Raw genomic sequence first — 26,286 nt, 5'->3', positions numbered from 1 at the left:
CCATTTTAATAAAATAAATGGAGGTACCTGCAGATAATAGTGCTGTTCAATATTTATGAAGTGCCTTTTTAGAATAAATTCAGAAATTCAGTATTAATCATTACAACCATTACACTCCGAGAGCACATAAATAACAAATGGAAACACCATTTATTTTTTGAAAACCCATAATGAAAAGCAGCTGAGTACCCAATTTCATTTTTGAGAAATTCATCCTCCTGGTTGGATTTATTGTGATTCTAAAGAGACATTCTCAGCTTACCCTGAGCCCAAAATATAGGTGTGATAATAACAGCTTTCCCCCACATTGATGTGAATAAGCACTTTTTTATTTAAAGCAAGAACAGCAGTTCAGGCTTTCTTTTTTTTTCCCCCAGCAGAGAGGCAGAACATTTGTCTTGCAGAGCGGGGAGCCATGCACAAGCAGAGCGGGGAGCTTGTTCTCAGACCCCAATGACCGAGGAAATGCATCCAAATCGAAAGTAAAATATGGTCATCGTGTTGTAGGCTCCGGGGAGCAAAATCAGGGTGGAGGCATATGGATTTCCTTGGGGTTTTTTGTTTGTTTGCTTTTTGGATTCCCTTTTTTTTTAACAAAGCACATACGGGGTGACCCCTGGAGAGACATTTTGGCAGAAAGGTCGAGTCAACCAGGTGAGGAGTCCTTACTGGATTTCCACTCAATGCAGGAACGATCCACATGCAGGGCAGAGTAAAAGGAAGCTCCTCCGAGCTGCCCAGCATCCCAACTCCGGGCATTTGAGAACTTCACCCGCTTGGTCCCATAGCAGGAGCATCCTAGATGCAGCCACAGCACAGGACCCCACATATGTGGGGGGAGGGGGGGCTTACAACAACAAAAGTTGGTTCTCCTCCAGCTCTGGAGATGAGAAGTCTGAGATCCAGGCAGGGCCGGGCTGCTGAGATCCAGGCAGGGTCTCCCCACAAGCTCCAGATGGACCTATCTCCATTTTGGGGGAGAAGAGAGCCACCATGTAGCCAAGATCTCACTCCATCTTTGCATATGCCCGCTCCAGTCCCAAAAACAGCCCTCCAAATCAGAAACTCAACTCTGCTGGCTACACACTGAACAGCTCTTTCCTAAATGATTATGCTTCTCAAGACAAATTTAGTGTAATATTGGATATTCGCTGTAAGTGCCTGAAAACAGGCAGTAAATTCTTTAAAATAAAATTTAAATCCCGGCTTAATGAACTCTACGCTTTAGATGTATATTAAGGTTTTACATCAACCGGCCCGCATTCTTCTCTTTGCATGGGTTGGTCTCACCGCATGGAGTGGGATTCCCCCGGTCAGGAAACTAGCAGGGTTAGGTGCTTCTGGGGCAGGAGGGGGCGTAAAAAGCATGGTTGTTTGTAGTGAAAGGTGTGTTTAAAAAGGAAATGTGCACTTGGAACCTACGAACGGGGTCTTATTTGGAAATAGGGTCTTTGCACATGTAAGTGAACGCTCTGAGCTGAGCTCGTCCTGGATGAGGTGGCCCTACATCCAACGACAGGGGTCCTTGTAAGAGACAGAAGAGGAGATGTAGATGCAGAGGAGGAGCCCCGTGAGGATGGAGGTGGAGACGGGAGGGACGTGGCCACCAGCCCGGGGACGCCTGGGGCTCCAAATGCTGGAAGAGGCAGGAGGGACCCTCCCCTGGACCCGCCTGGATGTCAGACTTTTGGGGGACAACAGAACGAATTCTTGTCATTGTAAACCATTGACTTTGGGATCATTTGTTGCACCCCCTTGGGACTGAGTTTCTCTGGGATCCTCCTGCCAGCAGTCGGGACCTCTGCTTAGCTAAGGCATTCCGTGTCAGGAGGAACAGGATAGGGAGGCACTAGTCTGGCCCCAACTCCTCAGGATTATCATGTTAGCGACTCTTGCATCCTGTTAGCGCCCCTCCTGGATCGCATTAGTGGCAGCAGGCCCTGCAAATGCAATAAGAGGCTCGTACATACGCAATATGCACATTGCTAATCAGATCTTGCAAATTATATTACCAGGTGGGGGAACAGGTTTTCTGGGGATCAGACCAATAAACACCAGGTCCAGGGCGAAATCACATCCTGTTCTGCCTGGAGGAGACATGCCATGAGCCTCGGACTTCCAGCGTTCTTCTGGGTCTAGGGGTACAGGTCCTCTGAGATCGCCTGAGACATGGGAAGAACAAGGCGGTGCACTGGTGTTGGCTCCGTGCACATTTCATGAGCATCTGCTGCGTGCCTGGCAATGTGGACCCAGTGCTCTAGGGGCTTATACTCCATCAGGATAAACCAAATACTGGTACGAGGCCACAAAAGACCCTAAATAGTGGCAGGTGCAAGGCAGGGGTGAGGACTCTTGAGGGCTCCTTGTTGGGTTGACAGGGTGCAGAAACCCCCTGCAAGTGGCTAGAGCCTGCGTGGGGCATAGAGATGGGAGCCAGCGTCAGGTCCCTGGAGGCCGGTTTCCGTTCTATTAAAATGGCACGAAAAGCCACCTGCTCTGACTTCAGTGCTTGTAAAGCATCAGCAGTCCTGACGTGCTGGATCCGGGCAAGTAGGAGTGGGGGCAGGTGATACCTCGGTGCAGGATTCACGGCCACAGTGGAGATGCATCTAAAGGGACGGACGCACAAGGCAGTGGAAGAGCTGGAGTGACTGTGGAGGCACGGGGACCTCTCTGGGGGCCTGAGATCTGAGGCCCTGTCCAGAGAAGCCAATGGGGTGGTGGCCACCCTTGGCACATGTGCATTCACCGTGGTATCAGGTGGGACAGGTGCCTCCGGGCTGGACGAGCCACAGGTGTCGGTGGGCAAGTAGGGTATCCATGAAGCTTGAGTAGGGTCACCTGAATCTAGCTGTGAGGGTGATGGATGCAAGGACACCCCGAGATCGGGTGATGCTTCCCCGGACGGCCATGCACGGAAGCATAGCTGGAGAAGGGAGTGGCCCCACTCTGTACCTGAGCATCACTCGGGTCAAGAGGCTGGAGGGCCGGGGAGCAGAGTCCAATCCAGGGTGTGAGTCAGGTGGTCCAAGCTCAGGTGCTTCTGGGGAATGGGGATCCCAGATGGGGACAAAGGCTGAGATGAGAGCTGGGGTGTCCTCTGTAGAATAGCCCCGGAGAGAATGAAGGTGAGCGCCGTGCACGTGGCTCTGCGTCTGCACCCGGACGCCCAAGGTCCCCATGGACCCTTCAAGGTCCCCCTGCAGCCTTCGCCGTGCAGGATGCAGAGAAGCCAGCGGCCCCTCGGGGAGAAGGCCCCTCAGACCTGGCGGAGACGCCGAGCCCTTCCCGGCCCTGCAAGCCCCACGGTGCAGCCACGTGTCCCTGGAGGCGAGGACGGTGGCCCTTGGCGCCCGGGACAGCACGTGACCCTGTGCACTGCCCACCGGAGTCAATTCCGTAATTCGATTGGGACTGTTGACTTTAGACATTTCGTACATTGGCTGCAAAGAACTAAATTTTCAAAACTTCATCTTGATGCCGTCAGACGACATGAGAGGTAATATCCTTCATCGGGCGCAGATTGCTGCCGATGAACTGCCTGCAAAGGGACCCAAATCGGATTTCCTAAGTTCCATCCTTCTGCGGGGCTGCCGTAGGAACTGATCCTGGATCAATAACTTCCCTGCGCCCTGCCCTTGAGTGCACACCGGCTCCAGGGGGCTGAGGGCTGGTGGCCGGGGGTGCACCACAGGGCCAGGGAGACAGGAGTGCTCGCACCAGCACCACGCACCTGCCCCTCCAGAGCCCCTACCCACGCCCGGCCCTACTGCACACCTCCCCGCGTGCAATTAATTTCCGCGTCATCCCCCAAATTCAATTAGATGGGGACCCCGTGTAACTCCGAAAGCGCCCTCCGTCCCATCTTGACAAATTGCCGTGGTTAACGTGCATATCCAGGCGGGGTGTGGAATCTTGTTAATCTTACCGCTAATTCTCAATTACCGTAAAATGAAGCCATAAATCACGCAGACAGGGGATCGATGGAAACGTTGTTTCCCGGGTGATTGGCAGCCTCCCCAAAGGTTTTCTGTAAGTTGGTTTAAGGTTGGCGGTTCTCCGAAAGGCAGGGCAGGGGGGTGGGGAGGCCCGGGCAGGGCAGCGGTGTCGGGGACGAGGCCCGGGCCTTGGGGACACAGCAGAGGGACAGCGCCAATTTCAGACAATTCTTCTCCTTTTCATACCTGCTGTAGTAAATGAGAAACAAATTAAATTTCACTCCACTATCTGCACAGAAACCATTTAAATTTTTCATGGAAACTAAATTGTCCCCAGACAAATAGCCCCCGATTCTATGAAAATATACGGCAGCGCTGGGAACAGAAATAAATTTGTGTCACTCCGGATATGCCTTTCTCTGTAATGTCATTCACCGCCGCCGATAAATGAGGCGCGGGCGCAACACAATGGCCAGCTGGGCCTGGGGGGCGCGGCGTGTCCCCCCGCCACACGCGCGCGGGGCGACCTCATAGTCTCCCTGTTATTAATTTGCAGCCGGGTTTTACATTCATGAGGCCGAGATTGAAATGTAAATGAGCCGCACAAGGAAAAAAAGAAAGAAAAAAAAAAGAAAGAAAAAAAAGAAGTCGCTTCTGCAGCCAAGGCCCGGCCCACGGTGTCAGAGACTGGGTGGGGGCTGGCTGGAGGGTGGTGGGTGGAGGGGACACAGAACAGTGATGCGCGGGGGACATCAGCGCCCCGAGCGTCACTCGCGGTGCAGGGAACCGGGACGCACAGCCCGGCGCGCGCGCCCGCGGAGCACACTGCGCAAGGGAAGCAGGTGCACTGCTTGCTACCTGTTGTGTGCGGCCAGAGGTGTCCGCGCGCACCTTCCTGCGCTCTAACCAACCCGCCCTGTTTCAATTACGCTTTTCTGAGTGCGCGCGCGCGCATCTGGGATCTTAAAATGATCCGCTCCCCAAGACCCCCCCTCCCCACCCCCCCAACCCCCCCGCCTAAGAGGCCTGCCCCTGCCCACCCGGGACCCTGCGCGGAGCAGCGCTGGTGACAGATGTAAGCACCAGGCTCCCCCCCACCACACGCCTGGGTCGCCTTTAGGAACAGGGGGAGGGGGTCCCCAAGCCCCCAGGGGCTGCCACAGGAGCGCTAATGACTGTGTTTTAATTCAGAAGCTCCTTCCAGGGCGGCGTGAAAGCAAACAAAAGGCGCAGAGGGCTCCGGCCTGAGGACTACGAGCCAGACTCCCAGTCACAGCGCGTGTCTCCTGTCCTGAGGCCAGCTACGGATGGAGAGCCCGGGCCACACACGGCAGCCGTTTCAGGGCTGGTGCCCCGGAGTCCTGTGGGTTTGGGGAGGCGGAGGCTGGGTCCGGCTCGCACAGGGGCTGCGTGTGTGTTGGGGGAGCGCGCGCATCCACGGAGGGTCTAGTCCCACCCGGCGCCCTCACTGACGCTCACGCTGCATCCCAGCGCCCGCATGCGAATCCCGTTTCCCTTTCTTCCTCCACGACGCTGCAGCCTCAAGTGCTCGCATCCTCCCAAGCTGAGCTTGGAGAGGCCATGAAGTCGCGTGCCAGCCACGGAGCAGGAGCGCACGGAGCACACACGCACGCGCTCACGGGTGCACACGCGCGCCCGCACAGCCGTGCACGGTGAGCCAGGCAGGCACTCCTCCACTGAGCAGGTTGTCACAGCCAGCCTGCCCGAGAGGCGGCCTTCTCACCTGCGGCTGGGGACACTGAGTCACAGGGCTGTCTGGTAGCCGCGGAGAGGCGGGGAATGCAGCCCAGGCCATGCGCAGGCGTGCTGGATCAATGCGCCCACGGCTCGGCTTCCTATTGGGGAAGCGAGGGGTCCGTGGGCGAACTGGAGAGGTCCGGTGCAGGGCAGATGCGCAAACTCACAGGGGCGCGCAGACCTGCGAAGCGCGCGAACTAGACCCCGGTCTCCGTGCCGCTCCGCCTGCCGCCCTGAGGACCTTCTGGGCACTTGGGAGTGAGCCCATCAATCCAGGGACTTCCCAGAGCCGCGCGCCCCGGCCATTCCTCCAGTGGCAACCGCGTGACGGCGCAGGAAGCGTTCAGGGCGCCGCGTGCCGTCCCTCAGCGCTGGAGTCTGACTTAGAGGGAGGGTCGGCGCCAGAAACTCACCAAGCAGACGGACAAGCCGCAGAACCACCGATAACGCTGCCGTCAACGTACCCTGAGCAGGGTTTTTGTGCGGACCTACGTGTTCAGCTCTGGGGAAATGGCAACGATGCCATCGCTGGATCGCATCACACGGATTTTTAAAGGATGCACCAAAGTAGTAACATGGGGTTGCCAGGGGATTCACTGCGGGGAGATTTGGGGGCAGGCACATGACCTAGTCCCGACTGGGGACAGATTAGGGGTCGGGTACATGACACAGTCCTGACTAGGGGGGGATTGGGGGACAGGTGCATGACACAGTCCTGACTAGGGGGGGAATTTGGGGTCAGGTGCATGACCTAGCCCCGACTGGGGGAGATTTGGGGTCAAGCACATGACCTAGTCCTGACTGAGGGGAGATTTGGGGTCAAGCGCATGACCTAGCCCTGACTGGGGGAGATTTGGAGTAAAGCATATGACCTAGTCCTGACTGGGGGGAGATTTGGGGTCAAGCACATGACCTAGTCCTGACTAGGGGAGATTTGGTGTAAGGTACATGGCACAGTCCTGACTAGGGGGGGATTTGGGGTCAGGTGCATGACCTAGTCCTGACTGGGGGAGATTTGGAGGCAGGCACATGACCTAGTCCTGACTGGGGGCAGATTTGGGGTCGGGTACATGACACAGTCCTGACTAGGGGGGGAATTTGGGGTCAGGTGCATGACCTAGCCCCGACTGGGGGAGATTTGGGGTCAAGCACATGACCTAGTCCCTACCAGGGGAGATTTGGGGGCAGGCACATGACCTAGTCCTGACTGGGGGGAGATTTGGGGTCAGATACATGACCTAGTCCCGACTGGGGGAGATTCGGGGTCAAGTTCATGACCTAGCCCTGACTGGGGGAGATTTGGAGTAAAGCACATGACCTAGTCCTGACTGGGGGGAGATTTGGGGACAAGCACATGACCTAGTCCCGGCTGGGGGAGATTTGGGGTCAGGTATATGACCTAGTCCCGACTGGGGGAGATTTGGGGTCAAGCACATGACCTAGCCCTGACTAGGGGTGATTTGATGTAAGGTACATGACACAGTCCTAACTAGGGGGGAATTTGGGGTCAGGTGCATGACCTAGTCCTGACTAGGGGGGGATTTGGTGTCATGTACATGACACAGTCCTGACTAGGGGCGGGGGGATTTGGGATCAGGTGCATGACCTAGTCCTGACTGGGAGGAAATTTGGGGTGAGGCACGTGAAATAGTCCAGTAGAGCCCGGGATGGAATGCATGTCCCAACATAACAGAACCATAATGAGGTGGTGGCCACCCCATAAGAATCTAGAGCCTCTACAGACACAATATGGACGGGGGGGGGGGGGGGGTGAGGAGCCACAGGATGATTGGGTCCTGCGGGGTTTCCTGTGCAGCACAGCATGGATGTCCTAGCAGATGTCCCGGCTCATCCTTGCAGCCAACTCACCTGCTCTACCTTCCCAGGATCCTGGGTAACTCTCTCTCTCTCTGTTTCTCTCTCTCTGGTCCACATTTTGCCCGGTTCACCCCCCAGGTGAGCAGAAGAAGATTCTAAAACCTGGAAACTAACTCATTTGTAGATACATATACGTATGCCGTAAACATATTTCTAAAAACCCCATGAAAACACAAAAAGCTTGCAAGCTACCTTCATTCACGCTCCTACGCGGGCACAGAGAGTCCCATGATTTCCAGAAGCAGAGGGAAGCAAGCTCGTATTTGGGAACGAGGGTGGCGTTGAGGTCACCAATGGGCAGGTTGGGGAACGGGCGGGCTCGTGGCCTCATCACAGGGCCCCCGTCCTTGTCCCCTCCTCGAGATTGCGCATGGAAGCCCTTCTTCATCACACCCGAAGATTTAGGGATAAGCAGCCCCCCATTCCTGGCGGCAGCCAGCACCCAGATAGGAGGGGTATCAGTGAGCATATCCGGCCAACCGAGGTCGAGCCTCACCCCTCCCGCCCGCTAACCCATAGTCTTCCCGCCCCGTGTCTCCAAATATCGTTTTAATTGCTCATCAAATGGATAGTTATTGTATCGTAAAATCTTCAGAGCCGTCCCCGGGTCCCATTCAGTGGTGCGGATGAACCTTCCTCCGATGATACATCACCATGGATCATGCTAATCGGCGCGTTAATAGCCGCGCGGGAGTTCGTCTCCGCCGCCGCGCCACCAGCGCACGCGCCTGGCAGCCCACCAGCCCCAAGGCCCGACCCAGGAGTGTTTTATAGGGCAGAGAACCGGCGGCGGCCTTGGCGACAAGGCCAGTAAATCACGCCAGGCACTCCGACAACCCGAGAAATCCTCCCCCTTAAATTATTGATGCGTTAATCAAAGCCACGGTCGTGCGCCAATATCATGACTCTGTGGCTAATTGTTTTATGGATTTGTGAGGAATGTTGACAGAGATGATACTGCGGCTCACCCTGTACCGGTTCCTCGGAAACCCTGTGTGGTCAGGAGGATGCTGACACTGACCACGGGGGCTTGGGTGACCGGTAGGCGCCCACGGGCTCTCCCTTGGTGTTCAGGTTTGCCTGGAAGCTCGTCTCCTGGTTCTGGTCGGGGTCTCCACTCCGAGGGATTTCTGTGTTTTTTGCTGCATCTTCATGCACCCCATAGTCCGTAAATGCTGCAAGGCACCTGTATGTGGTTTATCACCCCCACCGTCACCTTTTAAAGCACATTTCATGGGGCGGGCTTGGGGCAAGGCGTCCCCCGGGGCCCACCCAGGTTCCTCTAGGTTCCAAGGCAGCTGCATTTCAGATCTCCCCCGGCACAGCTCCCTGCCTCGGGCGTGACAAGGTGTCCTTGCAGACACAGCAGACTCCACCTTCCTGCTGCCACAGGTCATAGATCCGGGGAGACCCAGACGGGGAACAGAGGGCATCTCCACAGTGCAATCCGATGACATGTTAACGATGAGGCCATCTGACCCCAGTTTTGGGGCAGAGCCCAGGAAGGTGAAGGGAGTCATTCAGGAACCCCAGGGCACACTCCCCATGTAGCTAAGCCCCAGACACAGTGAGTCAGAGAAGGTGGCAGTGGCCCCAGAGAGGCCCCCGAAGGCGAGCAGAACCAGTTCTCCTTCCCCTTCCATTGTTAATTCATTGATTGAGCAATTGATTGATTGGCCGTAGGTCACACAGTGTGCCTAGGGATGCGGACATGAGACAACACAGGTATATCAACTGAGGAGGTGAAAACAACGGGCTTGTAAGACCGAGAAACCATTCTGTGTCCACGATCCCGTAACACGAAGTCCAGCACCTTGTGCACCTGTCAAAACCCTAAGACACGCGCACAAACCCGGCATCTTCGTAGCGTGGAACACCGGCGACTGCTGGGGAGGCAGGTGCTCCACTTCTGCTCCTTTCTTCTCTAAAACTACATGCATTCTCAATAATAAGATCTGATCATGACCAAAAACAAATAGGAAGCACGGTCACCCCCCGCTGGGGGTCCTTACCGCTTGGCAGGGCGGCAGGTGAAGACATGGTCCATGTCATACGGGGCGACGCGTGTTTCGTGGAAACCAACATAGTTCAAGGAGTCGTCAGGGAACACGCCCGCTGCCCCGGGGTGGTGGGAAGTGCCCCGCGGGAGCCACCCTGGAGAGGCAGAGCGTCCACCTCAAGAGACGGGAGTCAACACGACTCAGGAGAAGGGCGACCACATGCAGGAGGAGCCACACGTAGACCTGGACCCACCTGCGGGCACCATGTTGGATCTGCCCGCCCACAGGGTCATTATGGGCATGAGCTCCCCTCCCCGCCGCCTTGCTCGGCCCCCACTTGGAGGAACGGCTCCCCACCTCCGGATCCGTGAGGCACTTCCCACAGAGAAGCCTGGCAGAGGGACCCCCGGCCGGGACCCGTCATCCGCACGCTCCCCCGGTTGACTTGAGTAGCGTTCGACCAAATTGGCAAAGCAGGTCAGATGAGAGGAGAAATCCTCCGAAGATCACAGCTTCGTCTTCATCATTATAATAATATTGCACTTCTCACCTTCAAAGCGCTGCGCAGACGCTAACTAATCAATTAAACATGCTCTTATCTTTTCTGATTGGAGTCCCGCTATGCGGGTCAAAGAGGCAGGGCCACTTTCTGCGGGGCTGAGGAGTCTTAAAAGGAAATGGAGACGTGGATATATTCTGAATTTCACGGGATGTGAGGGCTGTCAGCAAAGCAGCATCTGTGTCGTCCAAGGATATGTTGGAGCACGGCTTTTGGTGTTTTGGTCGCGGGTGTTTTATGGTCTTGTTTTGTCTCATCTTTTTGGGCGAAACGAGATGAGTTTTGGGCTCCGGGCCTGGCCAGCTATGGAAAATGGATTACTTTTATTTTTCTTTCTTCCTTCTTTTCTTTCCTTTCCTTCTTGCTTTTCTTTCTTCCTTCCTCTCTCTTTTCTTTTTATCTTCCTCTTTCATTTTTTTTTCCCATTCCACCTTTCTTTCCACTGCTTCCCCGAGCCACAAAATATTACTCTTAATTTGTTTCTCAGCTCTTGGAGGTTTTGCAAAAACACCGGGTCGTCTGCTCCTGTCGGCCAGTTAGAGACGTTGTGCTCACAAGCGTATTGCACTTCCAGCGTGCAGCTGTAGAAACAACAACAACAACAAAAAATCTGCGGGGTCGTGATAGACCACAAACACTCTCAGTCTAAAATAGGGCTTCTCCTTGCTGAGTCGCCATGTTCTGTTTGATGTGAGTGTCTAAATATCTTCGTAGTGTAAACATTCTCTGTAATTTTTTATTTTTTATTCTCTGTTATTTTTAAGTACGACGGGTGCCCCTTCTTCTGACCGGGGACTAGCCAACGTGTGCAGTTTTTCACGTTTTTTTGGAGGAATGTTTGCTGTGTCTGAACCACACCTCTGGATACAGAGGGCAGCCTTGGCCTGCATCCCGTCCACCATGGGCTCTTTCTAAGAGAGCACTTTTCTTTTTTTTTTTTTTTTTTTAAGAGAGCACTTTTCTAGCTGATGTCTGAACACGTGAACGGGGAGATGTCACGGATCTGCTAGAGGTGGAGAGGGCATGGCCTTTGTTGGGGATCCTACAGCAACTCTAGAGGATGCCGAGAAACCTCCAGGTAATGGCCCTTGGTTCTCCCAAGGCAGGTGGACACAACCATCCCTGTGAGGGTTGAGCAAACCAAAGGATTGCTGTGGGTGCTCACATTGGGAAGACACATTTAGAGCGTCTGCACGGCTGCGTGCACTCAGGGAATAGGTCCTCCCAGAGTCTGCAGCACCCCTCTCACCACCCTATAAGATAGGACAGGGAAAAAAAAAAAGAAAAAAAAGATAGGATATGAGTCCTCATCATCTCTGATTTATCCAACTGCACCAACTTATAGGGATTTAATTCGCATGCCCATCTGAAGGGAGAAACGCCTTCCAAACGATATTTCACCTCGATTGTGACTTTTCTTCATCCAAGTGTTCAGTACAGACAAAGAATGTAAGGTGTCCAAGAATTGGGATCATGTTTGGTGTCCGATCTGGTGCAACTAGGATGGATGTAACCCTGGAGTGTGGAAGTTCAATATTTGTTCCCAAATGGGTTGATGGAATCCTAAAGGCGAGCACCAGAAGGACATGAAGATCCCTGTCAATGTGAGAAAAAGCTTTTCTGTTTTGGATTGTTGAGAAACATTCAAAGGTACCTGGGGGGCTCAGTGCTTGAGCGTCTTGCCTTTGGCTCAGGTCGTGATCCAGGGTCCTGGGATCGAGTCCCGCTTCTCCGTCTGCCTATGTCTGTGCGAGTGCCTTTCTGCTGAGCACACACCTAGAGTTGCAGAGGGCACACCCATGCACATGCCCTACTTGGGTGGACGCAAACCCACGGGTTCCCAAAAGGGTCATACCCATTTATGCTCCTCGCGGTAGCGCTGCGGTGTTTAGGCTGCTCCATAGGCTCGCCAACACATGGCACTGTCTTCTTCATTTTAGCCATTCTGGTGGAGGGCGGTGGCTTTGTCTTGTGGTTTTTAGCCCATCTTTCCTTGTTTACTACCAATGCTCGCGTCTGAAAGACAGAACATCCCACGATTTCCCAGCGACACAGAAAATCTGTGAAGAAGTGAAGACCCATGTCTTAATCTTCCTAACTCAGGGCTCCCGTCGTATTATCACTTAAGACATTGCACTAGGGACACCTGGGTGACTCAGTGGTTGAGCATCTGCCTTCGGCTCAGGGAGCGATCCTGGAGACCCGGGATCGAGTCCCACATTGAGCTCCCTGCATGGAGCCTGCTTCTCCCTCTGCCTGTGTCTCTGCCTCTCTCTGTGTCTCTCATGAATAAATAAATAAAATTAAAAAAAAAAAAAAGCACATTGCACCAGCCACATGTGCTATGTCCATATTTTCTCCACTTTGTATTATTTCACCCTACGTGGTCATGCTGAGCCCACTGTTGGCCATCAGAATAAAACCATGAGCCACAGAAACAAGGCCCGTGTCTGCATGCTCTTGGAAGGACAAAGATTAAAATTAAATTGTGTGCGTTCTGGTCCAGTCCATGCTCTTTTTCTTTTCACAAATACCTTCTTTCCCGTCTTTAGCTGGAATAAGAAAAAATAAAATCTCTGCTGAGCTGGCAATGCACAGAGTTTGAAACACCCCTGATAAAGCTTCATGGGTTTGCTCTTTCACCAGACGAGGCCGTGCAGGGAGAGACACCTGGGCTGGAAGGGCAGCCATGTTGTCCTTAGGAAGACCTGCACTCACCTGGCGGCAGTGGTGGAGTGACGCCCTCACCCCAAAATACGTTCAACTTCAGCACCTGTGAATAAGATGCATCCGGAAGTCATGTCTTTGTAGGTGTCGTTAAGATGTAAATGAAGATGAGGTCAACCTGCATTGGAGTGGGCTCCAAATCCAATGACTGGCATCCTTATCAAAAGAAAGGAGGCCTCACAGAAACGGGGAGAAGACCAGAGACAGAGGCAGACACTGGGGTGATACATCTGCAAGCCAAGGACGCGCAGGATTGAGGCAGCTGCACGACGCTGGAAGAGGCAGGAAGGACCCTCCTGTGGAGCGTCTGGAAGGAGCACAGCCCGGCCCCACCTGGATCTCAGACATCTGGTCTCCCGAGCCAGGAAAGCATGAATTCCTGTGGTTTTAAGCTCCCTAGCGAGGGGCACTTTGTTACGTCCGCCAAAGGACACTCACATCAAGGGACTGCCCCCCAGGGCATTCCCGTGCATGCCTTGCGTTTGGGCATGACGACGTCCTTACACGATGGCTCCGGGACCAAACCAGGTCCAGCTCTCAGCTTGGTCACCTCCTCACGAACAGCCTGTTGGGAAAAGCGCAGACGAGGCCTGCAAGATTGTCAGAAGCTACTCAGGGCACATCGGGCGGCAACAAAGAGCGAAGTGCGCCGTCTCCGCTCATTACGGCCGGGAGATGGGGCCTGTGATATCTCCAGGAGCGCCCTCCAAAGCATGCCTCTCATCTCTCCCGCATTATGAATAAAAACATGAAATTAGTTTTATGTCAGAAGAACAACCCCTAAGACACTTGTAACTTATAATTATGATTTCTAAGCTGTTTGACTTGTCAGTATCAGGAAATTCACAGCCCGAGACTCGGCGCAGTTTATGGGCTCAGACACTCTGCACTGGCTGCGGAAAATTAACCATGAGTCTCTCATCTACGTGCTGATTTATTAACTACGGTGAGAAGCAGAAGCTTGGGAAACGGACTCCTGGCCGGGGGAGCCCGTCGGCTGGGACGGCTCCATGGACGCATGGACAGTGGTCGGGGAACCTGCCTCCCACAAGGGCCACATGGCCCTTCGGCAAGTCACGCTGTGTCTTCTCTGGGTGAAAATCACTCCAGATACAGAAAAGGGATGGGATCACATGCCATTGGAGACCCCAGAGGGGCCGTACGGGAGATCTCGGGTGTGACACCCAGACCTGGGACCAGCAAGTCTGCTCATCTGTGAAACCAGAGATGCACCACAGGTGTTCCACGTGCCGCTGGCCCAGGTGTGCTTGCTTGGCGACACTCCCTCCTGCCAGGCAGTTGTGATGCCTTCTCTGGATATGTGATACTCTGGTTCCGAGGTTCCTTTTTGCATCCGTCTTGCATGATTGTCATGCAAGTTAACGTGCTCAGCACACGACATGCTGTCAGGTATCACCAGCCAGGACCACAGAGCGTTGCACGGCGTTGCGCATCGGTGACATCGCCCTCCAGCCCGTACCTGTGCACAGGTGCATCTGACTCTGCTCCACTCACCGTTGGCCCTCACGGGTCTTCACGTGCCTTGTCCATAAGGTTGACGGCACGGGACACCAAATGTAAATAAAAGCTGAGAAATCAGGTGTCCCAGCCAAGGCACCACCACGCAGGCCCCTCTGCTAACCAGAGGCAGTGAAAACTGTGACGGGTGCATGCCCTTCTGTGACAGGGCAACTGGTTACAATCGTTCCACACAGAAGCTGTTACCCTATCTCGTCTCCAGTGAACCGTGAACGCATCGTCGAGAGAACTGATTGACATTTCCTGGAACGCCGTTGCCGGGAAGCTCCAGTCTGCAAACAGGGCCGCGTATTTACTCATTCACTGAGGTTGTCATTGAAGACCTAACGTGCACCACGTCACACAAGCCCAGAGAGGACTAGAAACACCACCCTGACCTCTTAGGAGCTTGCAGGGCAGGCAGGAAACCAGAATATTGCACAGCCTCCACTTTGGGGCTCAAAGGAAGCTAAGCTCCTCTGTATTGGTTGCTTCCCACGTGCTGGAGGGTGGAAAGACATTATTATTCCTATGTCCCGGGGTTCTGAGGCATGAATTGGCCTCATCGAGGCTGCCTTGCTGAGAATGGGTACAACCAGAACTGGAGCTCCCCCAATCCCGGCCACAGCCCTCGAGGGATGCTCCAGCCTGGTTTACGACGCCAGAGGGAAGACCCAGCCCTGGAATGGGCAGCACCAGGGCTGGCGTTCAGGTGCAAGGAGTAGATTCCATTTCCCCTCACCTGCTGCAAACACGTTTTGTGTGATCTTGACTTGGCTGCATAACCAAATCACCTGGGGACGATGTCTGCAAGGTACACCCCTGTTATCAACTGGGCCATCCTGAATCAAAGTTTATGAGTTGGCACCGGGGGGGGGGGGGGTCTGCATGCTAGGGAGCTGCACCCCCAGCTAGGGCTCTTGCTGTAGGTGGAATCTTCCAGAAGAATGCCCTGGGTTTTACATTGCTCCACACCAATAGCGGCCTGTTGGCCAGTCACAAGGACTAAGGACGGAGCCAGAGAAGATTGAAACAGGCACATGGACATGATGAGTGACATGGCTGGCATATCCAAAGGAGGTGGGCAGGTGACCAACAAAGATCCAGAGGGGGTTCATGAGACACAGAGGGAGCAGATGAGGCATCAAGACAGATGCCCACACTCTGCTCAGGCTGCCATGCAGACTCCCTAGCCCCAAACCCTGATGGTAAACGTCCCCTTCCAGCTCAGGCTGGTGTAGCTTTGTGTCTGTCCACTGTAGTCAAAGGAGAAAGTTCTAGAACAAGTCAGTGGTGTTGGCTGCACAAGACTGTGAATGAGCTTCAGACCTATGAAGTGTGCAATTTAAAATACTTAAAATGGTAAATTTTATGTTATGTGTATTGTTCCACAATCAGGGAGAAATACATGATGGATGGATGGATGGATGGATGGATGGATGGATGATAGATACGATGGATGGATGGATGATGGATGGATGGATGGATGGATGATGGATGGATGGATGACTGCTGGATGGATGATGGATGGATGGATGGATGGATGGATGGATGGATGATAGATATGATGGATGGATGAGAAGACAGGAAATGGAAAGTGCCCACTACCCACTGTGCTAATTCACCCAAAGTCTTATTTGGAAGACCCACTGTGTGTGAGATCCCATGTGTCCAAGTCCTCTAGGAGGGGGAAAAAAAAGCGCCTGATTATGATTGTCATATTGGCCAAATAAAAATCCAGGATGACCGAGTACAAATTAAATTTCAGAAAAATAAATGACAATTTTTATTTTTATTTTTTAGGATAAGTATATCCCTTGCTATATCTGGGACACACTTTTACCCGACAAAAATTGTTGATCTGAAATTGAAATTTAACTGCTGTGTGTGTTAAATGTGTTAAAACATGCGCTAATGCAGATGTTTGACAGCTCCCCGACTCATCTTGTTCTGAAGATACGATGAGGTTGTGGGGAAAACAATGAGCAAAGTCACTATTGACCCAGGACAGTGGCCCCAAGGAACACGTCTCCAGTGTGGAAACTGGTACATATACGTCTGTGTACAAATCAGTACATGTGACACGTGGGGATTTGACGGCTCCATCAGACAGCTTGCGACATCACGGCAGCCATGAACATGCATCCGAACGGCTCTGCGGATGTTTGCACGGTTCTTTCTCCTGTTGGAGGAGAGCTCCCAAAGAAAGACATCCGCTATGCATCCATCTCCATCCCAGCTGATGTGTGTTCAGAAAATACAACACGTTGCCAGAAACCCCTCGGATGACAGTGGGACGAGGGCAGTGATCGATGGCGCGGCCCTCCAGGGAACGCAGGCACCCCCGGCGCAGCCCCACTGCGGGTCGGATCACATATGTCTGTGCACGGCTGGCGATGCTCAGCCTCTCTCACGTGCCTCCTCCAGCCAAGAGCGTCTGCCACACCTTTAATTCCACGTGGTTGCTCCCGGGTAGTGGGGTGCAGAGAGGACCCCAGAGACTTGGCCCTGCTTACCCATTCCTCCTGGAGGGATCCCCTTCTAGGGTAAATTGCAGGGTCTCTATAGACTACCCCAGGGTCTCAGCCATGAGGTAAATAGTGCACATCCTTGCTTCCAGGCTGAGGTCAGGATGTGTGGACCTCATTTAGGCCACCAGCGTGCCTATCTTTTTATTTTCTAGGCATAAGAGGTAGCTCGCCTTTTGCACACGCTCCTTTGCATTGTGACTTTCACGGGAGCCAGTATCTTAATAAGCTTCCACGCCCCAGAACCTAAGAGCTTCCCACCTTCGGTCTCCACTCCCATGTGCATAAAATCATTTGCTTTAGGACAAAATGGCAGTCCCATATTTGTGCTGATGCCCTCACGTGGAGGCTGGAGACTGAGCTTGGGGAAAGGGAGAGCGTGCTTGGGAATCTGAGCGTGCTTCCTCCATGAGAGTGCATGCACACAGACCTGTGCACTCGAGTGTGTGCAGGATGAGCAACAAGAACGAGGACATGCTGGTGGTCAAAACACAGCAGCCATCCATCCCCACCGGGCGGCAGTCAAGCACGGGCCTTGCTCCCTTCCGCCAACAAGACAAGGTCACACGCTGCGTCCTCCTTTGCTCTAAATACGATTTCCAGTGGGCTGGCTGGCTGGCGGTCCGCTAATGAACGCTTAGCTGACATTTGTTTCCTCAACAGTCAGCATCCCCACACACCGCGCTCTGTAATCCGCTGCCCAATCCAATCTCCCAGTCCATCCATGGCAGACGCCGGCCCTGACACATCTCCGAGTCACGTTGCATGGTGGAGGGAGCTGCCCTGTGTGCACGAAGGTGCCCTCCGCACGGCCTCAAGGCCCTGGGACAACGCGGGACCCCTCCCGCTGCGTCCTCACACGCCGCCCGCGTCTCGCTGATATTCTCTTCCATATAAGAGAATATGCCCCTCCGTCCTTCCTTCTCTAACCCCACTCTCCACAAAAACTGACGTCTCTTGGTTGTGGCTACTTTGCTTCCTTACAATGGAGTTTCAGGGTCACCAGGGAGATGTCACGACGCTCCTTCTCAGGGTCCACATCAACCAAACAAAACCCACATGGAAAGAAACGATTCCCACTATACGGCCGAAGATCTCCGGACAGCGTATGGACAGGTGACACATGGATCGCTCCGTTGCGGGATGCGCGGGCCCCACAGCGACCTCTCATCGCTCCTTCACCTGCCTGCTGCGAATGCAATACGGAAGCTCAGCCCCGCCCGCGAGCTCCCAGGCAACGAAGACAGAGCTGTCAATCCCAAGCGGCGTCTAATCCATTAGGATGCCACTTGCCGGTTTTAATACAGGAACTGAATGAGGAGATGGTCGGGAGCACGGCCACCTGGATCCGAACCAGAGGGCACCGCCAGCAAATGACCACGCTGCAGACAGACCCAGGACTGCCCCGGGGGCATGGGGCGTGGTGTTTATTGATTTTTCTAAGGTGTGTCTGCATAATTAAAAACTGGACGAAGAGGTAACATCTCCTGGAGGTCATTGGCTCATGACGGTGGAGCCGCCATGATGGGATTCACGTCCACAGAAAGGAGGAGACCCCAGAGAGCCCCTTCCTTCCCTCCAGCAGGTGAAGACCCAGCAAGAAGACATCCCTCCATGAACCAGAAAGCAGGTGTCCCCAAGCCTAGAACATGCAGATGCCCTGAGATTGGACCCCCCAATGTCCACCGCCATGACAAGGACACGTCCACTTGTGTATCAGCCACCCAGTCCCTGGCGTTTTGTATGGCAGCCCCCACACATGAAGACGAGGGACAATGCACCCCATAGAAAACACTTTGCAAAGTCCCACATGGTTATGAGATTAGTGGACACACCGTCCATAGCCAGGACGTGCGTTCAGCGAACCAGGGGCTACATTGGGCACGGTCACTGGCCTCAGCATGCTCACTGTTGGGAATTCTTGCCACGGTGTCATGCTGGCCACCCACCGCGTATCCCCAGGGGTGTATGGGGCATGACTCGCATCTACACAATCTCCACTCCCATTGTGGGGTTTTAGGCAGCTTCCTGAAGTGTCTCTAAGCATGCACCCAGCACTCCTAAGGGTCATCTGGGTCTTGTCTGTGCAAAAGACAAAGGTAAGGATGCTCGGACCAGCTGTCAGGTGAGCATGATGCTCCAGAGATGCAGAGCGTCCTTGGAGTAGCAAGAGTCGAACTCTGTGGTTTGACACGGCTGCTCACTCACATCACCCAGCGAGCCCCTTCAGACAATCCCGCCCCCTGTGCAGGTAGTGGCACCTGGATGCATGTGTGGGACTGGGGATGAGTCTTGCCCGGCCGTGACCTGCTCTCTCCTCGGTGCCATCTGCCCCTCCTCCCAAGACATGATGTAGGAGCCACTTAGAGCAGTTCTCTGAGGCTACATCACCGCCACCTCTGCATCCTGCCTGCTGGGTGCTTGACACTAAGCCTTTCCACCGTGGCACCATATACGTTCTGCTTCAACCTTGAGTGAGAGCTGGGAGATGAAGGGGACAAGGACGATGTGTGCTACGTTGACCTCTGTGTCCTGGGCTTTTTGCCCCCCATGTCCACAGCTGCCAGCCAGCTCAGCCTCCCCTCACAGGGCCCCCATCATCCCATGCAGATCCTCTGTTGTCAGCACAGCGACCCTGACCGTTTTTGATGGGCAACACCGGAGCTCACAGAAAATGTCCCCAACACAACACTGGTTGGGTTTTCAAGGGATCCCAACCAAAACTGAGCAGGGGTGGGAGGAAATGGCCCTGAGCATTGTTGGGGGTATGTGAGGGTTAATTGGATGTGTCAACTCAACCAGGCCAAGGAGATGCCCAGATATTTGACTACACATGATTCTGGCTGTGCCTTGGAGGATGTTTCTAGAAGACATGAACACTGGATCAGTAGACTGAGTAAAGCGGACTATCTTCTCCCAGTGTGGGTGGGCCTGCTCCAATCAGGCAATAGCCTGTGTAAACCAAAAAAGGCAGAAGGGATAATTTGCCCCCTTTTCTAGCGGACTTCCATCCTCTCCTGCCCTGGGACTGAAACTAACACCATCAGTCCGCCTGCTTCTCAGACCTTCACACTCAGACTCAATCATACCACAGGCTCTTCCAGGTTTCCAGCTGACAGATGGCAGATCCCGGGACTTCTCAGGCTCCATAAATGCTTGTGCCAGTTCCTTATAACAAATCTGTATCTTTCTATCATCTACCTATCTATAATCTATGTCTATCCATCTGTCAGTCCATCTAACCATCCATCCAACCATCCATCCATCAAACCGTTTATCCAACCATCCATCCATCCAACCATCCATTCATCCATCCATCCATCCATCTATCCATCAATCCATCCATCTATCCATCCACCCAAGCATCCATCCATCCATCCATCCATCCATCCATCCATCCATCCTATTGATTCCATGTCTCTGCAAACCCCTGGCAAACACAGAATGTCTCCAATTGGAGACCCCTAGGAGGAGCATCATATATGGGCCCCCATCTGGGACAACTCCATCTGGGAATCAGACACACACGACCAACAGATGCAACTCCTTTCCCCGGGAATCTCTAGCTTCTTGGTTACTCCATCTTGGGGTGAAACACAGCTTTCAACCTCAATGAGGTAGAAGGCCTCCCCTTCCTGATAGAGATGAGCCCCCTGGACCCTCATCATTCTGCCCTCAGAATGTCTGCAGCACAAAAGATATTTCCTCCTTAATGAACAACCAATCGGGTAACACAGAGATGCCCCATCTTATATCATCAGCTAGACATCTTTCTCTCCCTTTCTTTGCCTTCTTTTTTTTTTCTGGCTCTGTTTTCAGATTTATAATTAGTCAGAAACTTCTAATGGCATGTATTTATCCTCCAATGTGATCCAAAAACCTAAAACAACTGGTATACTGCCAGGCTCATCAAAGGGAAGATATTCACGTCGGAGTTATACATTTTTCTTTTAATGATTTGATAACAATTTATGGATTAAGATTCAAAAGAATGACAACAATGAAAACCTATTACAGAATTCTTCTTAATTATAGAAAAATTGCTTCATAAATATTGAAATATGTTCTTCTCTGCTCATGCCCTGATTTTCTATACTTGGACACACTCGGAACACAATTATTTTGGTGATTAATCTATTTTTTAAACTTTCTGTTCATTACTCTTTTGATGAAAGTTTATCTTAGCCAAGATCACACAGAGTTGGTGCAAAAGGAAAATGTAATATAGATCATCCCACGAATGTGGCAAAAAGACAAGAAAAGCATTTCATAATGTTGACTCAGTAAGACAGTATCTTTCTGGGGCAAGTTAAAAACATCAACTTTTCTTCGGATTCGGCCATCTTCATCGTCGATCTGTGGAAATCAGTACAGCTCAGTACTCCATTACCTGCCTGCTTGCTTTGTGTGTGACACTTAGAGATGAGTGTTATGGGTTGACTGGTGGCCCCATTGTCCCCCCAAAATATGTTGGATTTCTAGCTCCTTGAACTTGTGGATGCGATCCTATTTGGAAATAGTGCCTTTGTAGGAGTAATTAAGATGCAAGTTAAGATGAGCTCGTCCTGGATGAGGGTGGCCCTAAATCCAATGACAGGTGCCCTTATAAGGGACAGAAGGGAAGAGAAGCAGACACAGGGGAGTAGTCACATGGAGATGGAGGTAAGACAGGAGGAATGCGGCCACCAGCCCAGGGATGGAAATTGCCACATATTCAATCCTGTGAAACAATACTGTGTAGAAAGCATCTTTCAACTAACATCGTCTTTCATGAAGTTAGGGCTGCTTGCAAATGTATGTGTGGGAGCGTGTAGAAAGGGCCAGCCCCACCCTGCCTGGATCTCAGCAGCCCCACCCCACCTGGATCTCAGACTTCCGGTCTCCAGGACGGGCAGAGAGTAAATTCCTGTATTTATAAGCCCCCGAGCTGGTGGTACTTCTCATACAAAGACTAAATTGATGTGTCATTTAAGGAATAATCATCATGAAATAGAACGACCCCAGTGTATTAAAGCCCCCAATATGCTCCTCACCCAGTCCCATCTCCTGTCCCCACACAGGGTGGAGACTATCTGGAATTCTGCAGTAACAATTTTCTTAGTTTTCTCCCCTTCATCTTTTAAACCCCACCTACGTAGCCCCAAAGATGACATGTTAGGGAGGTAGTATGTGCACTTGTGTGTGCCCTCTACCTCACCCGTCACTCCTGCACCCAGAGAATCTGCTCTCCTGGCTCCAGGGAACAACACCCCACCTCCGGTCATCCTGCAGGGATACACAGTGCTGGCTGGAAGGTCTAGGGGAGCTCTCTGCTCCTCTTCATTTTGGCCACTGCCTTCCCCATGCTGCCTTCTCCATCTTATCGCTAGTTCCCCGGGCTATCCAGGCACCTTCTGTGGGGGGATTAAGCCCCTCTTGATTGCGTGGAGGACTCAGGCTGGGCCTCAGCCTCCCTCACCCTTTGCTCAAGACTCAGCCCCTTCCGTTGTGCTAAGTCATTCCCCACTCATGCAACCTGCTTGCAGCTCCCAAAACTATGTGCCACGCCCCCCTGCAATCCCAGCCCCTGTGGGCTTAGGACTTGGCTATCCCTGAACTAGGCCCTCAGCAGGGAACACATGTAAGTGTGTGTTCACGCAGCTTCCTTAACCCACATGCCTCTTATTCCTAAGGGGCATTTTTCTTCTTTGAAAGAACTTCCACCTACTGAAGACCTCACTGTGCGTTGTTCCTTCCTGGGCATCTCGGAAGCAGGCGTGATCCTGAGGCTCCGACCATGGTTCCCCAAGCTTGGGTGTTGGGGTGAAGTGTTAGTCAAGGTTCTGCAGAGAACCTGACTAGATAGATAGATAGATAGATAGATATAGATAGATAGGATGGGTGGATGGATGGATGGTTGGATGGATGGATGGATGGATGGATGGAATGCGGATGGGTGAGTGGATGAATGGATGGATGGATGGATAGATAGATAGAGAGACATGATAGATGTCTAGATGGATGGATGGATGGCATGTAGATGGGTGAGTGGATGAATGGATGGATAGACAGATATATAGATACGATAGATGGATAGATGGATGAATGGACGGATAGATGGGTGGATGATGGATGGATGGATATGATGGATGGATGGTTGGATAGATGGATGGATATTCAGGTGGGTAGATGGATGGATGGATGGATGGATAAATATAACATTGGCATATAGATGTGACGTCATGGTGTATATGATACGGATGCAGACACAAAGTACGTGTAGATATAGATACAAATACCAGCTCCCTCCTCCCACACCCTGAGCCCACACTTCTACAGGCAGCAGACCTGCCCCTTTGATAGAGGCCACATTCTCTCCCTCCTGAAATACAGACAATGGAGCCACCACTGCTTCATATGGAGACATGGGACGTGCTCCCATCTGGGAAACCAGCACACAAGCCCAATGATCATCTCCGTCCCCCTGGGGACCAGCTGGAGGGTTTCCAAGATGCACGCAGTCTGCAACTCCCAAGGAACAGCTCCTCAAAGTCACCCGTCTGCACATCTTGCAGCTGCAGAGGGGGATCGACTGGTCTTCCAGAGGTCAGGGCCGTGAGTGCTGCTGTCAGACAGAGCCCCGGGCTCGCACAGTGGCCGGCGTGCACTCACGAGTGTCCGGAGACCAGACCAGTCCAGGCCCACGGCTCTGGGGATGGCCGCTCCCCTGACTCCAAATGTACCAAGAATGATCTGCCTCTGTGCGCACAGGACACATAAAATACCCTCGTGGTCAGCTCACACCGGCTGGGTGGTCACCAACCGGGTCCCCCCGGAGGCTAGGAGCACCAACCGTGTCCCCCCGGGGGCCCCCACAGAACAAAACCCGCTCGGCAGCAGAGCTGGAGTCTTCCGGGCTCTTGTTCGCGACTCTCGGCATCAGGCTCGGCGCCTGGCCAGGCGGGGGGAGACTTAATTGCCAGCAGGTTTATGACGCCCCTAATTGAACCGGACATCTCCGTGAGCTCTGACCCCCACCCTGCTGCCAAGATGCCCCGGACGCAGGGCGGCCTGCGGGTTATTTAGTACGTGTGAGGGGCTTGCAACGCCTTTCCCTCCATGTGAAAATAGTTAACCGCAGGGACCGGTCCCACCCCTCCACTTTGCAAAACGGTGAAATTAACTTTTGCGCGGACCCGCCGAGGGACGGCCATGAATTACCCTGCAAACAGAGTTTTCATTGATTCTGAAGAGAGTGCTTGTCCATACATAACAATGATAACCCTTTTACAAGGTTTGGAAAACAAATCTGACACCCCATTAAAAGGCAAATGATTTTTTTTCTCTCTCTCTCTCTCTCTCCACACACGAAAAAGAAACTTTTAAGACGTAGAAGGCTATTAATCAATAATGGGGCTTTTTAAAAAAAAAATTAAAAATAAATAAATAAATAAATATAAATAAATATGTAATATATGAGAGACGTTGACATAAAAGCGAAGCCATAAACTGTATCACAGGAGGCGTGTTGGAACCGGGTGGCTTAATTGTCAGGACTGCAAGGGTCTCGTTTTTATGAGCTGCACAAAGGATATTTTATTGAACGCCACGCCGTAATTTGATTTTAAAAGGGATAGCAAGAGAAAATGATGTGTTCTCGGGTCCGTAATGCTGCAAAAATAAAAATAAATAAAATAAAATAAATAAAAAAAGACACCGCGTCCACAGTCTGCCTCCACGGCCACATGGAGAAGCGGTGTGAGTCTCCAGAACCGTCTACACACACACGCACACACGCACACACACACACACACACAGAGGCACATTGTTTCCCTGATTTTCCGTGAAATGACGATCGAGTTTTTAAGAACTAAAAGCGCGGCCGATTTTGTGTCCCGGAGGGCACAGCGGTCGCGGATCCCGGGTGGAATCCAGAAAGAAATGGGAAAAAGAAACAAAAATTGGAGGTACGCACGTCCGGGATGTGGGTGCGTAGACGTCCTCTCTTTGCGGGTTAGGGCTCTCCGTGACGGGAGGGGTCGTCGTGAAACTTTAATGCGCTGGAATGGTACCCGGCACGCGGGAAGGCGGCCTTCGGAGCCCGGGGGACATCGGGGACGCCTTCGCCCGGGCTGTGCGCGGTGGAGCATAGGTGAGCGCGTGCCAGAGCCGGGTCTCGGGAGGGTCATGCACGCGGGCCGTCCGGGGCACACGTGGCGCCCGATGGCTATGAATGCGACACCTTCCTAGAGGGCTGCAGGGGCACGGTGGTGCCCGCTCGGATTCTCAAAGGCTGACTCTGGAGGGCAGCGTTTGCCCCCACCCCGGGGCGTCCATCCGGGGCCCCACAGAACAGAGAAGCCACCAGTGTCCCCGGCCCCGTGGGACCGTCCTCCTGGAGCCACTCCTTCCTCGTAGGTATGAGTCTGTAATGAAATTCTAGCTCGCAGTTACCCGATTCACGGTTCCCCAGGCGCGCTGAGCTGCGCAGTCCTCGAACGTTTTCCCGCCCGCCCGGAGTGGGGACCCTAGACGGCCGCGGATCCTAAACTGGGCGACGCACCAGCCGACCAGCGTCCAGGGCACACGGACGGCGACTGCGGAGACGCTGCTCTGAGGACACGGTCCTTCGCTCGCGTGCTCCTCCTTCTCTCAGACGTCCTGCTCTCCGCGGATGGCCCTGCAAGTTTATCGCGTCCCTGAAAAATGGGGGGCAGAGGTTCCCCGCTTGGTTCACCACGTGGGGCATCCTGTCCTTGCACACTGGCGGCCAAACTGCTCCACCGGCGGCAGGTAACTGGGTTCCGGTCGACGCCCCGGGTCGCCTCCCACCAAAGGGAGACTCCGCAAGCTGCCGGCAAAGGCCTGCTTCCCTGGGGAAGGGGTAGGAAGGGGTCTTTGTGAACTGACTGGTTACCTGCCGCATCGGCGCACCTGTTCATGGGTAGGCGGCTCACTTGTTCATCGGTAGCTGGCACACCCGTTCGTGGGTAGCCCACGCACCTGTTCATGAATAGTAGGCTCGCCTGTTCATGGGTAGTTGATCCACTTGTCCGTAGGTAGGTGGCACACCTGTTCATGGGTAGGCAGCTCACCTGTTCATCGGTAGCTGACACACCCGTTCATGGGTAGCCGACACACCTGTTCATGAACAGTAGGCTCACCTGTTCATGGCTAGCTGACACACCTGTTCATGGGTAGGCAGCTCACCTGTTCATCGGTAGCTGGCACACCCGTTCGTGTGTAGCCAACGCACCTGTTCATGAATACTAGGCTTGCCTGTTCATGGGTAGGTGGCACACCTGTTCATCAGTAGCTGTCACACCCATTTGTGTGTAGCCGACGCATGTGTTCATGCAGAGTAGACTCACCTCTTCATGGGAAGGGGCACACCTGTTCAT

This window comes from Canis lupus, chromosome X (assembly GCF_003254725.2).
Source record: "Canis lupus dingo isolate Sandy chromosome X, ASM325472v2, whole genome shotgun sequence".
NCBI classification, from domain to species: Eukaryota; Metazoa; Chordata; class Mammalia; order Carnivora; family Canidae; genus Canis; species Canis lupus.
This window is presented reverse-complemented; position numbering follows the sequence as displayed.